Source organism: Apodemus sylvaticus, chromosome 13, assembly GCF_947179515.1.
Source record: "Apodemus sylvaticus chromosome 13, mApoSyl1.1, whole genome shotgun sequence".
NCBI lineage: Eukaryota > Metazoa > Chordata > Mammalia > Rodentia > Muridae > Apodemus > Apodemus sylvaticus.
In genome coordinates, this window is record NC_067484.1 from 22,030,553 (window position 1) to 22,045,169 (window position 14,617).

Here is a 14,617-nt window from a genome sequence, read left to right on the forward strand (position 1 = left end):
GGTTTCAATATCCTGCCCTCATCTTCAGGTCATTGAAAATAAAAAGAACTAAACACTCTCAGAGTTAAACTAGACCATAGATGAATTGGACTTAACAGACATCCACAGACCATTACATCTGACAGATACAGAATGTGCGTTCTTCTCAGCTGCACACAGAACGTCTCCAACATCCACCATATGCTAGTCCACAAAACAAGTCTTGCCAAATACAGAAGAACTGAAACAACTGCTTGCATTCTGTCTGATCACAGTGGAATAAAACTACAAGTAAGCAATAAGTAAAGCGACAGGAAATACACAAGTTTGTGGAGATCCCACAACACACTAATAAGCAACTGCGTCACTACAAAAATCACAAGAGAAATTTAAAAAGTTATAGAAGCAGGGTGGATGACAATACACAGCACTGCAGAATGGTGGTGGCGCACGCCTTTAATCCCAGCACTCGGGAGGCAGAGGGAGGTGGATTTCTGAGTTCGAGTCCAGCCTGGCTCTACAAAGTGAGTTCCAGGACAGCCAGGGCTACATAGAGAAACCCTGTCTCGAAAAACTAAAAAAAGAAAAAAGAAAAAAGAGAGAGAATATACAGCACTTACTGAAGACAAACCAAGATCAGATAAGCAGATGAAACAGACCCATAATCACTATGAATTAGAAGAACTAAAAGTCTCTCAACAAGAAAAGCCCAGGGCCAAATGGATTCAGCACAGAATTCTACCAGATTTTCAAAGAATTAACACCAATACAATTTATTCCACAAACTAGAACTAAAGGAACACTGCCTAATTCTTTTACAGTTAGCCCCACCAAAAGCACACAAAGACCCAACAAAGACAGAAAATTACAGACCAATATCTCTTTTGAACATAGATGCAAACATTTTCAATATAATACTTGCAAACTAAGAGCACATCAAATTGTGTGTGTGTGTATATATATATATATATACATATACATACACATATATTTATAAATATAAAACAGACTTCATCTCAGAAATGCAGGAATTGTTTAACATTACATAATGGACTAAAAGACAAAAACCACATGACCACATAATCATCTCATTAGATGCAAAAAAGGCCTTTGACAAAATCCCAACATCCCTTCACGATAAAAGTCCTGAAGAGACTACAAATATAAGGGATATACTTCAACATAATAAAGAGGATATACAGCAAGCCCCAAACCAACATCAACTTAAATGATGAGAAACTCAGGCATTTTCACTAACATCAGGAATAAGAAAGGGTGCCCATTCTCTCCATACCTCTTCAACAGAGTACCTGAAGTCTTAGCTACACAATAAAACAACCAAAGACCAAGAGGAACAAATAGGAAAGAAGAGAGTCAACATATCTATGATGGTTTGTATATGCCCAGGTAAAGGCCACCATAAGAAGGCATGGCCCTGTTGGAGTAGGTGTGGCCTTGTTGGAGTAGGTGTGTCACTGTGGGTGTGGGCTTTAAGACCCTCATCCTAGCTGCCTAGAAGCCAGTATTCTGCTAACAGTCTTCAGATGAAGATGTACAACTCTCAGTTCCCTCTGTACCATGCCTGGCTGGATGCTGCCATACTCCTACTTTGATGATAATGGACTGAACTTCTGAACTTGTCAGTCAGCCCCAATTAAATGTTGTCCTTTATAAGATCTGCTTTCGTCACAGTTTCTGTTCATAGCAGCAAAACCCTAACTGAGACAGTATCTTTATTTGAAGATGATATGATCTTATACATAAGACACTAAAAATAAAAAAAGAAAGAAAGAAAGAAAAAAGGAGGGGAAGGGAGGGGAGGGCAGGGGAGGGGAGGGACGGGAAAGGGAAAGGGGAAGGGAAGGGGAGGGGAGGGGCGGGAAAGGGAAAGGGGAAGGGAAGGAAAAAGGAAAGGAAAGGAAAGGAAAGGGAAGGGAAGGGAAGGGAAGGGAAGGAAAAAGGAAAGGAAAGGAAAAAGGAAAGGAAAGGAAAAAGGAAAGGAAAGGAAAAAGGAAAAAGGAAAAAGGAAAAAGGAAAAAGGAAAGGAAAGGAAAGGAAAGGAAAGGAAAGGAAAGGAAAGGAAGGCTTAGAGCTAGGTGTGCTGGTGCATGCCTTTAATCCCAGTACTCTGGAGGTAGGGGCAGGTGGATCTCTGAGTTTGAGGCCACCTGGATTACAAATCGAGGTTCAGGACAGCCAAGCTTAGGCAGTGAAGGAGACCAAACCAATGAGAACAGAAAGCCGGTGAAGATCTATCTGAAGGAAACCAGGCTCCAGCCCCAGGAGGCAGCAGGACTTGGCAGCTTCAGCCATATCATTCTGGCTTTAGAGTCAGGGATCGAAGAAAGGGGCTATGGAGTCTCCCTCTGTGACTAAGGAAAGTCACTAAGGCCAGGCATGTGTCAAGGGTGCCCCTGCCTGGAGGCTCAGAGAGGCCATTATGTGAAGCTGTAAAGGTGAAACCTGGATTGTCTCGGGACCCCAAGATGTTGGAGACACCAGAGTCATAGACAGTTGCCAAGGAGAGCTGCTAACAGAGCGTGGGCCCAACCCAGGAGAGAGGCGTGCTGCAGTCCACAACCCCCTGGGGATCTCTTATCAGATGTCTTGCACATCAGATATTTACATAGTAACTCAAAACATAGCAAAATTACATTTCTGAAGTAGGAATGTAGTAATTTTATGGTTGAGGGTCACCACAACTTGAACAACTGTATTAAAGGGTCGCAGCATTAGGAAGGCTGAGATCCACAACCACAGAGGAAGCTACTTACTGCCTATCTTTCTTACACAACCCAAAACCACCTGCCCAGGAATGGCACTGCCTACAATGGGGTAGGGCCTTCCTACATCAACTAACAATCATGAAAATCCCCCACAGTCGTGCCTACGAGCCTGAGTGGGCTGGGCCTTCCATATCACGGAAATACCCTTCAGACTTGCCTACAGGCAATTTGATGGAGGCATTTACCCAACTGAGGTTCCTCTTCCCAGATGACTACAGTTTATGTCAAGATGACAAAAAAACAAAACAAAAAACAAAACAAAACAAAAAACAAAAAACAAGGGGCACAAAAAAAAAAAAACAAAAAAACAAAAAACAAAAAACAAAAAAAAACAGAACTCAAAAGAACAGAGTCATGCAGGGCAGCAAGGACCTTAGCCAGCACTTGGAGGCCACAGGCAGGCAGATCTCTAATAATTCCAGACCTTATTGCAAACAAACAAGCAAACAACACTGAAAGGCATGCAGGGCCTGTAGTTCAGTGCCAAGTGTTTGCCCAGTGTAAGAAAGGCCCAGGATTCTGTCACTGGCACCAGAGAAAAATAAATTTACAAAAGTTCTAAACTGTCAAAATAAAGGAGGTAAAAACCAGACAGAATTACAGAGAGAGAGACAGAGAGAGATGGGGAAAGAGACAAAGAGAGAAGGGAGGAATCTCCATTACTATATGGAGACTAAAGTGCCTATATGGTTTGAATAAGAATGGGCCCCCACAGACTCACAAATTTGAATGCTTAAGAGGTACAGCCCCCCCCCAAAAGAGGTGCAGGCCCATTGAGGTAAGTATGGCCTTGTTGGAGGAAGTATGTGGGGGTTCAAATGCTCAAGCCAGACCCAGCATCCGTCTGTCTGCATCCATCTATCTATCTATCTATCTATCTATCTATCTATCTATCTATCTATCATCTACCTACATATATATTTCCTGCTTCCTGCCTAGCCATACATAGAATTCTCGGCTCCTTCTCCAGCCTGCATGCCACCATGCTTCCTGTCATGACAATAATGGACTGAACCTCTGAAACTGTAAGGCAACCCCAAAATGTTTTCCTTTGTAAGAAGAGTTACTGTGGTCATGGTGTCTCTTCACAGCAATGAAACCCTAACCAAGACGACACCACTCTCAAACACTGTCAGATGCCACTGTGCACAGATTCAGTAAGACTGGCTGAGGTCAGGAGCATCCCCACAGCTGTCTGCTGCTGACACCTGTCACTCAACATGGAAGAATACACATTCTTCTCAAGGTCTGTTCACTAGCATAGAGAATACACTCTATAGGATAAAACACACTTTTAAGAAATTTAAAAGAATACAAATACAAGCCAGGTGGTGGTGGCCCTGTCTTTAATCCCAGCACTCAGGAGAGAGGCAGGAGGATCCCTGCGAGTTGGAGGCCAGCCTGGTCTACAGAACAAGTTCCAAGACAGCAACGCTACACAGACAAATGCCGTCTTGGGAAAGGGGGATGGATACAAATGCTTTCTTAGGTGTTCAAATCAACAAGATAAAGAAGGCAGAGCCCATGAGAACTCGCTGAGCACACAAACAAATAAGCCTAGCATGGCAAAGACCATCCACTGGTATCAGAAAATAAATGTACACAAGAGAGCTGCTGTCAACTAAAGGAGACAGAGGGGCTATAAGCACCAAATGCCTTGTGTGAACTTTGAACCCATATTTGGAAAAACAAAGGGAAAAAATGGGAGGAAAAAAAAACACATTTTACACAAATAAGAACCATGGACTTGGTTAGATGCTGCACATGCGCTGACTCAGCAGGAAGATGATGGCTTATGTGGCTCCCCCTTCTGGGGTAAAAAGTCATTACAACTGCAACTTATTTTTAAATGGGAGTGCATTGTAACTAGTACAAAATAAAGATGAGAACAGGTAGTGTTTATTGTGGTATTCCAGTCTTCTTCATTTGAAACTTAGTAAAAATGTTAACAAACAAGTAAGAAGTTGCATACAGATACAACTCAAAAAAATCTTACCAAATAAGTAAAAATACAACACTGAGATACAACACTGAAAAAATTAATAAGTCTGCACCAGCAACTCAGTGGTAGAGACTTGCTAGTATTCTAACACACACACACACACTCACATCAGCATTTGGGAGTCTCAGGCAGGAGGGCCAGAGGCTAGCCTGAGGTACATACTAAGTCCCGGCATCCTCTCCCAACCCCACTCCCAAAAAGATAAAACAATGCTAATGGAAAGCAGTTCATTTTCAGGAAATAAATTTTTGCATGTTGTTTGCTATCTTGTTGTTTGTGATCAAATGTCAATAAACTACACAGACGCACACACAGAGACACACAAAAAGGGGGGGGGGGAGAACACAAGAAATACAAATATCTTACAATGGTCTGTGGTCTACCGTTCGTGCCAATAGAATAGACGACAAGAGGGAGCCAGCAGAGGGCCTGCCTCTGTGGTGTGGTCCTTCACGCTCAGCAACAGCTCAGCCTGAGCTCCTTTCCTGGCTGGTGAAGCAGCTGTGGACCTCAATTCTGAGCCAGCCTGAGACAGTCTCCTGCGCCGCCTCCTGGTGTGGAAGCACTGGGCCCACAGGAGGCCTCCAGGGCATAACAAGCCAGCTCAGTTGTTTACAGTACTTGTTGCTCTTAAAATGGTCCCGGGTTCAACTCCCAGCATCCGGATGGTGGCTCACAGTTATACCTATGTCCAGCTCCAGGGGATCCCAACCCCTGGCCTCCTCAGGCACCAGACACACACGGACCATGCATGTGGTACACATACATGTTATGGTACATGAAAGCCACTCATACATAAATCTAAGCTGGCTACGAAGAGAAGAGGCTGGCCTAGAAGCTGCTGTGTAGCTTAGGCTGGCCTCCACCTCACAAGCACTGGGGTAACAGGTGTACAACACCACCACGCCTGGATCCAAGTGGGATTTAGCGTGTGTGTTTGTATGTGGGGGGGGGGGGGGGGTTGCTATTGTTTTGGGATTTTGTTGTTTCTATGTGGGTTTTTTAAGATGTTATTTGTGTGTGTAGGAGTTTCGTTTGCATGTATGTCCTGTGTTCCACATGCACGTAGCACTTGAGGAAGCCAGGAAGGTGTTGGATCCCCTGAAACCAGGGTTTAAGCTGAGCCACTTCTCCAGCCTCTTGTTGTCTGCATTTTAAAGAGAGGATCTTATGTAGCCCAGGCTGGCCTTAACGTGCTCTGTAGCCAAAGATGACTTGATCTTCCTACTGCTACATCCCAAGTGCTGGGATTTCAAGGGTGCAAGTGGCCATGTCTGCTCACTTCTGACCTTCATATCAATGACATGGCTAAGCAGGGCACAAACTGAGGGGAACATCAGCCGAGCGGTGGCCACAGCTGCTGCAGCAATAACAGGAGAGGCAGCCTTAAAGTTTACAGAGTAGCTGGGCCAGAAACAGGCGCAGAGAGGCTCCCAAGAGCTGAAGTGGAGATGTATGCCCTAGGCCATGGAAAGGTTTCTAGGAACTGCCAAACCTGAAGACGGTCAAGGGCCTGTAAGCCATACTACCGTGCCACAGGCTGAGGAGCCCGAGAGCTCAGGACCAGCGGCCTACAGGACCTCAAACTAGCCAGTCCACGCTCAGCTGCTGGCTGCGGCACACTTAGCTGCTAGAGGTCAAGGATTACAATAGCTGCCAAGCTGTCTGATGCTTAAAACTCAGAGCAACAGCCTCTGACCTAAGTGCCTGCAGATTACACATACACAATAGATCTCTCTACCGACATAATAAGCCAATTCAAGCCAAATTAAAGGTATAAAAGCAGGTTTATTCAGGACTAGTTCCCTGACAAGTTCACCAGTCTCTCGGGAAAGGAGGCCAAAGTCGACATGCAAACAGAGATACAGAGGAGGAAGAGAGAGGGTCAGAGAGAAGAGAAGGTAATCAAAATGTTTGGATTCTATAGGGAAGACCAGACTGGGAAAGGAAAGGTCCAGGGAGGGGACAGGGCTATACTAGCCACACCCTGTTACAAGCAGGAACTGAGGGATGCTGGGAGAACATGGAGGCCAGGTGTGCTTTGATATGTTAAATAGGCACTTCAACCACACGTGCCAAGTTTGAAACTTAATACACAGGTGTGCTTTGTATGTGTTAGCTTACAGGTGATTCCACCTGGCTGCCCCTCAGAGACCTAGCAACTGCTCTGTCATTACCTGCCACCACTGCCACCAGCTGTGTGCAGTCGGATCAGAGGACCCCCCCCCCCCAGCGTGGTGATCTCTGTCTTTCTATGTCTGTCTGCCTGTGTGTGTCTCTGTCTCTGCCTGTGTGTCTCTCTCTCTCCTGTGCTCCTGCACCCCTCCCTGTTTCTGTTCATCTTTTTTGTGTCCTCTCCTCTTCTCTCTCGTCTCTGCTTCTATCCATACTCTGTCTGCGTCTTCCCCTTCTCCAGACCCTCACTCCCCTTCCTTCCCCCAAATAAACCCCTTTTACACCTGATCTATTGCATGGCATAATTACTAGGACACACCTTGGCCTGAGCCCACCAGGTATCCCTCGCCACAGTATATTACCTAATAGTACATGTGCACGCGCGCGCACATGCGCGCGCACACACACACACACACACACACACACAGCTTTCCCTCACCTCCTCATCACCCCTCCAGCTCTCATTATGTAAAATGGCATCTTCCTACATTATATAAAAAGTGTCTCCTAGGTGGATCACTCCTGAGAGGCAAGAATTGAGCCTCTCTTTTGTTCTTCCTTCTCCCTGTTAACCTCCAGCATTCTGCAAAAGAGAACGACCTTGCTGAAATTATCATGGTCCGTGTCAATAAACACATGAAGACATCTACAACCTGAGTACGAGTGAAACGCGCCATCTAAAGCAACAAAGCGGGGCTGGGGAGACGGTTCTGTAGTAAGAGCTCTTCCAGAGGGTCTGAGTTCTGTTCCAGCGCCCATGTTCTGGCCTCTGAAGGGACACACAGGCAGCATACATTTACATAAACACATCTGTATGCAAAGATTAAAAGAATAAATCTAAAAAATTAAATGATTGTAAAGTACTGTTTTTATCCATCAGAGTAGAAAAGGCTTACACTCTGCTAACAGTGTGAGGACTACGATAAAGTAACAGTCAATGTCACACCATGCTTCCCCTGCCCTCCCATCCTACCTGCCTACTCCAACACCGCCGGTCCCCAAAAGGAAGCTAGGAAACTAGACCTCCCCGCCCTGCTCATGACAGGAAGCACCAAGCGAAGATGGGGCAGTGTGTGTGTGTGTGTGGGGGGGGGGGGGAGTGGACACCAATGCTGGAGATTTGTGCACACAGAACTCGTACCTAACCGGTGAGGCGGAACAAGGGCGAAGGGATGTTCACACTGGCACCTAACATTTTCATCTGTGCATCTATCAACTGCCCTCCAACAGTTCAGCTGCACAAGGAAGAGCTTTCCATCTGCTTCTTAGGGCACCTACTTCACACACAGACTGACACGAACTAATGAGTTCTGTGAATTAGCCACACCATGGTTTACAACAAGAATCATAATGGTTTAAACAATAGACATGATCACTTAGGGATAAATTACACTGTAGAATAGCATATAATAAAGCACTCTGCACAGAAGTTAGATCTTCCATGTGTGATAATGTGAAGACATGTTGCGGTAGAAGGGGGAAGAATGGCCCCCAGAGGCCTGTATATCTGAATGCTGAGTCACCAGGGAGTGGCACTACGTGAAAGAATTAGAAGGAGGTGTATCACTGGGAGTGGGCTTGAGGTTTGAAAAGCCCATGCCAGGCCAAGTCTGTTTGTCTGTCTGTCTGTCAGTTGGTCGCTCTGTCATTCAGTCATCTCCTCCCCTTCCCCCTAGGGATGTAGAACTCTTAGTTCCTTCTCCAGCACCACATCTGCCTGTGTGCTGCCATGCTCCCCCGCATTGTGATAATGGACTGAACCTCTGAAACTGTAAGCCAGTCCCAATTAAATGCTTTCTTTTATAAGAACTGCCACTAGAGAGATGGCTCAGCGGGTAAGAGTACGGGTAAGACTGCGCTTCTGAAGGTCATGAGTTGGAATCCCAACACCCACATGGTGGCTCACAACCATCCATAAAGATATCTGATGCCCTCTTCTGGTGTCTGAAGACAGCTACAGTGTTCTTACATATAATACATAAATTTATAATAATAAAAAAAGAAAGGAAAAAAAAAAAAGAACTGCCTTGGTCGTGGTCTCTTCACAGCAACAGAACAGTGACTAAGACACATATCCTGAATAATTAAGCTTTGCTTGAGAGGAATCTGGGCAGCAGCAGGGTTCTACCAACACGATGAACATGCCACTTCTTACAGGATAATTACAACTTGCCCGTAAGAGACACCAAGGCCAGAGTAACACAGAGTGGTTACACGGGGATTAGGGGCCAGCAACATGGGCCTAGTAAAGGCATTGCCACCAGGCCTGGCCACCCGAATCTGATCCCTAGAACCCACACAGTACAGGGAAAGACCTGACTCTCCCCATGCTGTCCTCTGAGATCTAGATTCCCACAGTGGCACATGCATGGAAACACACATAAATATACAGAAAGAAAGAAACTTGCAAAGGGGAGAGATGTTGGTATCAGGAACTGGTTTGCCAGGTCTGCTCCGAACCCAGTGACATCACACACAGACAACAAGGACCCACACATCTGTTGCAACTGCCATGCATTCCCAGAATCCACTTGGCTCACGTCCCACCTTTACCTGCGAGCTGCTACATCACAACCCACAACTCTCTCTTTCTCCTTTGTCTTTGTAGCCACCTTTGCCCTTCTTCCCCCACAATAAACCCCATGTGGAACTAGAAGGAAGAAAGAGGGAGGGGAAGAGGAGGGGAGGGGGGGGAAGGGAGGGGAGGGGAGGGGAGGGGAGGGAAGGGAAGGGAAGAGGGCGGAAGAGATGGCTCAGGTTAAGAGCACTGACTGCCCTTCCAAAGGTCCTGAGTTCAAATCCCAGCAACCACATGGTGGCTCACAACCATGCATAATGAGATCTGATGCCCTCTTCTGGTGTGTCTAAAGACAGCTACAGTGTACACATATAATAAATAAATCATAAAATCAAAAACAAAAATAGAAAAATTAAAAAGAAAGAAAGAAAGACAGAAAGGGAAGGGAAGGGAAGAAATAAACTTGCATTTTAAGTTTTTTACCTAGAGGCAGAAGCAGGTGGGTCTCTGAATTCCAGGCCACCCATGGTTACATAATGAGACCCTATTGCAAAGAAAAAGGGAGGGGGGAAGGGAAAGAGAGAGGAAGGAAAGTTGGACAGACAGATGGACAAGTAAACTGACAATCTGTTGGGTTAGGAAAGACTTTTTATTCTGCCCATCTGTACTGCCTCATTTTCCTCCAACAATAAACGCGCTAGCACTATATTTTAAAAAGAAGATATGCCAAATGATCTCTGTGATCTTCTGGGAGAGTCCAGCCTGCATCAGGTTTGTGCTAGTGTCTCTGAGTGAGCAGCTCCAGGATATACACTTAGTCTTGCCTTCTCAGTCAAAATTCAACCAGAAACCTTTACTTAGTGGATATTTGGATTTGACGTCTGGCTCTCATAAAAATTAACATTAACTTCATCACTGTACCCCCAAATAAGGACCCCCTTCAAACGTCAGTGCTACAGCGCTGTCAGCATTCCAGGCTCATGCTATTTCTCTTACAGAGCCAAGCATGCACTCCACAGACGCTTGTGACAGAAGGGCAACAAATGCTAGGTGTGAGGTGACTACAAGACCAGGTCTCTGCCACTAACGAATCAGATGCTAACTTGAAAGACATTCTGTCGGTAGACTTGGGTAAATAACTATTCTGGAGCTACTTCTATCCAAGCTATGAAAAAATGAAAGAATTTGAGGTCAAAGAACTCCATTTATTAATTAAATTATTTATTTATTTGCTTTGAGACAAAGAGACAGCTCAGTAGTTAAAAGCACTTCCTGCTCTTGCAGAGAGCACAGGTGTGGCTTCCGGCAAGCTCAGCAAGCAGTCACAGCCACCTGTGATGTCCAGGGCACCAAACACCGTGAGGAAGCCTCCGTCAGCACCTGCATGCATATGACGCACATTCATGCACTCAAGGCACACATATACACATAAAATAAATGCTTCTTAAATGTAAATATATTTTTGTGTGTGCGCAATGGGGAAATGACAAAAGGACATGCACTGTGAAGACGCACAGAGATCAGGGGACAACTTGAGCAAGTCAGTTCCCATCTTCCACGCACACCATTTGTACTCAAGACTTTAAAAAGAAATCTCAGCTGACACAGGTGGCTAGAGAAATGGACGGTGGTCACTAGCCACAGACACCAAGGGTTGGTGGGGTAATGGCAACGTCTCTGAAAGACTCTTCCAAGGGCTACATTAAGTAGAGTATAGTCTTCTACCCAGAGAGCGACAAACAGGAGCAGGCCAACCAGCAGAGCAGGGAGAGGGCAGAGCAGGGAGAGACATCCTACCCAACACAGCTGAGGAGGCCCACCCCAAGAGTCTGCCTGCAGGGACACTGACGTGAGTGAGCCAACTCACTGCACAGAACCCTGGGAAGATTACAGAAATGCAGACATGACACCAAGCAGTCCAAACAAGGTGTAGGGCTGCCGGTGAGGCCCTGTCCATGGGAACAGAAGACAGACTACAAGGACCTAGGGCTCTAAGACCAAAGATGGGAAAGGCAATGAAATAGGGGGTGTCTTAGTCAGGGTTTCTATTCCTGCACAAACATCATGACCAAGAAGCAAGTTGGGGAGGAAAGGGTTTATTCAGCTTACACTTCCACATTGCTGTTCATCACCAAAGGAAGTCAGGACTAGAACTCAAGCAGGTCAGGAAGCAGGAGCTGATGCAAAGGCCATGGAGGGATGTTTCTTACTGGCTTACTTCCCCTGGCTTGCTCAGCCTGCTTTCTTAGAGAACCCAAGACTACCAGCCCAGGGATGGCATCACCCACAAGGGGCCCTCCCCCCTTGATCGCTAATTGAGAAAATGCCCCACAGCTGGATCTCATGGAGGCCTTTCCTCAACTGAAGTTCCTTTCTCTGTGATAACTCCAGCCTGTGCCAGGTTGACACATAACCAGCCAGTACAGAGGGTAAATGCAGGAGGATGAAGCCTGCTGGCTACAGGGTTACATGATGGGTGTCCCAGCCTCCAAGCAGGGACTAGAAAGATTCATCTCAAGACTATAAATGACAAAACCCAGGACTGTGCATTGTGTGTGCATGTGGGTAGAGGGGTTGTGTAGAGAGCCTTATCAAGGTGCCATGCCACCTGGCGGGAACTTGACATCTAGCAATGTGAACTTCCTCTCCCAGCCTTTGAGCGGGAACTCCTGGGTTAGTCATAATCCCCTCCACCTAGGGTGGAGTGCTCAGACCAAGGTGAAGCCCATTGTTCTTCAAGGACCTGCATTGTCCTGAGAAACACAAGCCACCAGTAAAGCAATTGAACCGGTTCTGCTGAGAAGTTTCCAGCCTTTGGGGGAAGAGTTTTCCCCTGCCTATATATTTGAAGTCCTCCATTAAACTTTGAGACCTTGAACAGCAGGTGTTATCTTGGTCTCTTTTTTGCCGCCTTCCCATACATCCCCAGCTTCCCTTCCAGGTAACCCGTTCGATGTAACTGCGGGGCAGTTATAGGGTTGTCTCAATCTTATATAGGAAAGGAAAAGCAAACGTTGGACTTTTGCTGTTAAAAACATCTAACATTACATAGAGACACCAAAATAAACCAGAAAAAGGAATCATTCAGAAAGGTAAAAAATATATGTTTTTTGATTTGCTTTTCAAGATACAGTATAGCCCTGGCTATCCTAAATTGCATTCTATAGACCAGGCTTGGTCTAGAAATCCACCTGCATCTTCCTCCCTAGTGCTTAAAGATATGTGCCAATACCAATACCTCCCCCTCTGCTCTGAGAGAAAATATAACATTTAAATCAATATGCTCGCCGGACGGTGGTGACGCACGCCTGTAATCCCAGCACTTGGAAGGCAGAGGCAGGCAGATTTCTGAGTTCGAGGCCAGCCTGGTCTACAGAGTAAGTTCCAGGACAGCCAGGGCTACACTGAGAAACTTTGTCTCGAAAAACCAAAACAAACAAACAAACAAAACCAATAAATCAACATGCTCTGAGATACTAATGCTAAGCAGGGACAGCAATGACAGGAAAGTCCTACACAGTCCCTACTACGTGCCTTAGGCCCTGTGCTGCACTTCACACTGACTGTCACTCTTCAAGGACCAGTGAAGTAGACTGCCTTGCTCCCAGCTCCCGAGTGCAAACTGTGCTCCTAGAGTCCAATCCAGCCAGCTGACGGAATAATGACTTGTTACATTTTTAAGTGGCTACCAAAAATAAATGAATACTTTTATGATGTGAAATTACAATTTCAGTGTCCATAAGTAAAGCCTTATTACTTAACTGTCTGGGTTCTTTGCTTACAAGGCTTTTCCTGGCACCCACATGCAGTTCCCCACTTCCCTTTCTACTGCTACTCACCACAGCACCGAGCTCCAGGATGCACACAGAGCAACAGCACTCCAGGTCAGATGTGATGGCTCAAACCTGTAAGCCAGGCATAATAAGAGACTGAGGCAGGGGGACTGCTGTGAGTGTTAACCCCTAACTGTGGCTACAGAATGAGGCTGTCGCACAAACAGAAAAGAAAACAGACTCCAAGTCATACGCCTTTTTAAAGTTCTTTGAAGATTTTTTTGGTTGTTTTTAACTATGTACACGTCTGTTCCTGCAGATGTGTGGGTATGTGTGGAGGCCAGAGGTGTGAGAACTTCTGTGAGCCTCCCATTGTGAGTGCTGGGAACCAAACTTGAGTCCTCTGCAAAAGCAGTACAGGCTTTTAACCAATGAGCCATTTTTCCATCCCCTTTCTTTTTCTTTCTTTCTTTTTTTGGGGGGGTTGTTTTATTTTGGGGGGGTTCGAGACAGGGTTTCTCTGTGTAGTCCTGGCTGTCCTGGAACTCACTCACCACCACCCGGCCCCCTTCATTTTTTTATTTTATTTTATTTATGTGCACTGTGTATCACATGTGTGTAGCTGCCCTTGGAGGCCAGAGGTGTCAAAGACCCTTGGAACTGGAGCTATAGACAGTTGGGAGCTGCCCAATATGGGTATTGGGATCTGAACTTGGGTCTTCAAGAAGATACAGAAGTGGCCAGATAGTGGTAGTGCACACCTTTAATCCTAGCACTCAGGAGAGAGAGGCAGGCAGAACTCTGTTAGTTCAAGGACAGCTTGGTCTACATAGTGAGTTCCAGGACAGCCAGGACAACACAGTAAGACCCTATCTCAAAAGAAAAAAAGAGCTAGAGCCGGACAGTGGTGGCGCACGCCTGTAATCCCAGCACTCTGGAAGGCAGAGGCAGGCGGATTTCTGAGTTCGAGGCCAGCCTGGTCTACAGAGTGAGTTCCAGGACAGCCAGGGCTACACAGAGAAACCCTGTCTAGAAAAAACCAAATACAAAAAACAAAAAACAAAAACAAAAACAAAGAAAAAAGAGCTAGAAGTGCTCCTACAGGCTGAGGCGTCCTTCCGCACCTTTATCTGTTTGTTATGAACGGCGTGGCAGGGACAGACGAATGCCGTCTAGGAAGCATTGCCAGGCTGGGCAGCCACTGCAGTACCCCAGCCTGCCCTGCTCCACGGCGCTCAGCAGGGCCAGCAAGGATCAGAAAACTAGAACACCTCAAACTGAGCATCTCCTCACAACACAATGTCTCCCCAAAAATAACCAGGGAAAATGAGGCCACAACCAAATTAGACTTCAGCATGGTTCATTTGATAACAAAATTTTAAAA

The 14,617-nt window shown here is 46.0% G+C and overlaps 1 protein-coding gene across 3 annotated transcripts in view; it reads right to left on the reverse strand.

Annotated features, from left to right (window-relative positions):
* The window catches only part of Dym (dymeclin), a 262,686-nt gene that overhangs the window by 237,444 nt on the left and 10,625 nt on the right, over nt 1-14,617 (reverse strand). The window contains exon 2 of one of the 3 annotated variants that reach the window (XM_052155710.1): nt 13,300-13,365. The exons of the other annotated variants lie outside the window; for them this stretch is intronic. The gene's annotated coding sequence lies outside the window, so the exon portion shown is untranslated. The remainder of the gene's footprint in view (nt 1-13,299; nt 13,366-14,617) is intronic. 3 annotated transcript variants of the gene reach the window in all.